Source organism: Mandrillus leucophaeus, unplaced genomic scaffold, assembly GCF_000951045.1.
Source record: "Mandrillus leucophaeus isolate KB7577 unplaced genomic scaffold, Mleu.le_1.0 Scaffold1679, whole genome shotgun sequence".
In the NCBI taxonomy this organism is placed as follows: domain Eukaryota; kingdom Metazoa; phylum Chordata; class Mammalia; order Primates; family Cercopithecidae; genus Mandrillus; species Mandrillus leucophaeus.
In genome coordinates, this window is record NW_012101675.1 from 51333 (window position 1) to 52368 (window position 1036).

At 38.1% G+C, this 1036-nt stretch overlaps 1 protein-coding gene across 1 annotated transcript in view; it reads right to left on the reverse strand.

Moving 5' to 3' along the window:
• Window positions 1-1036, reverse strand: part of LOC105537034 (phosphorylase b kinase regulatory subunit beta-like) — a 95959-nt gene that overhangs the window by 42931 nt on the left and 51992 nt on the right. The window lies entirely within an intron of this gene.

Sequence of the window (1036 nt, forward strand, 5' to 3'; positions counted from 1 at the left end):
AAATTGGGGCAGAAAATTATTGGTGCCCTGGAGGCCTTGGGCAGAGCAGCCCAGGGCCTGGCATTGCTGGTGATCCTCTCAGGAACCAGGCTGATTCCGGGTGTCTCCTGACTTTCTGGCACTCAAGGGTCCATTGGATGTCAGAGACTTATCAAGGTTCAAGTGGGCCACACAAGAAGATGCAGTATTCTGGTTTTAGATTTTTCAGATTTACACTAACATTTTAGTGACTCTTCTTAAAACATGGTTGTATGGTGAGAAGGGTTTCATCCCACTGTCAGGCTCCCCCAGATGTTCTCTTACAGCATTGACACTAGCCATTGAAAAATGACTTCGAACAAATTTCATTCCTATGGGCAGCCTTTTACAGGGGACACCTCTAAGAGCTCTCTGTTCTGACTTGTGGGATGCTTCTGTGAGAAAATGTTAGTACATCGTAAGTTGCAAAGGGACTACCATATAACAGGTTGACCAAAATTTAAGGCCAACTATGTACCAAGTGCTGAGCTGAATTCTGGGATAAAAAGATAAATAATCTGCTATTTTCTGAAAACCCTACTTCTGATAGCAAACATATTTATCAAAGGAAAAGGCACATACAATCTGATTATGCTATAGTTATAAGGTTAAGGTTGAAAAACTACATATTCATACAACACTAACTCTCCAAGGAGCTATTTACAAATAAGTACAAGAGTTTCTGCTGCATAGAAATGAGAGCACCGCACTTTCTGTGTTTAGAGAAGATATACTAAAGTAAGACATTTCAGATCTCTAGAGTGAGAGGGACTATAAAAAGGAGATACTCTTAATTTAGTAAGGAATATAAGAATAGTAAGTATTCTGTCCCAAAGACAGAGAACCAAATGATGAGCAGAAAATCGATTAAACAACAGAATGTGCAGCTAAAAAACAATACACAGATGTGAGAGGGGAATAAAATGAAAAAAAAAATAAAACTTCACAGTGTGTTCTAAGCATAGGTATAAAATTTAATATATTATATAAGACAAAATTTACGGACTTCAGAAATACC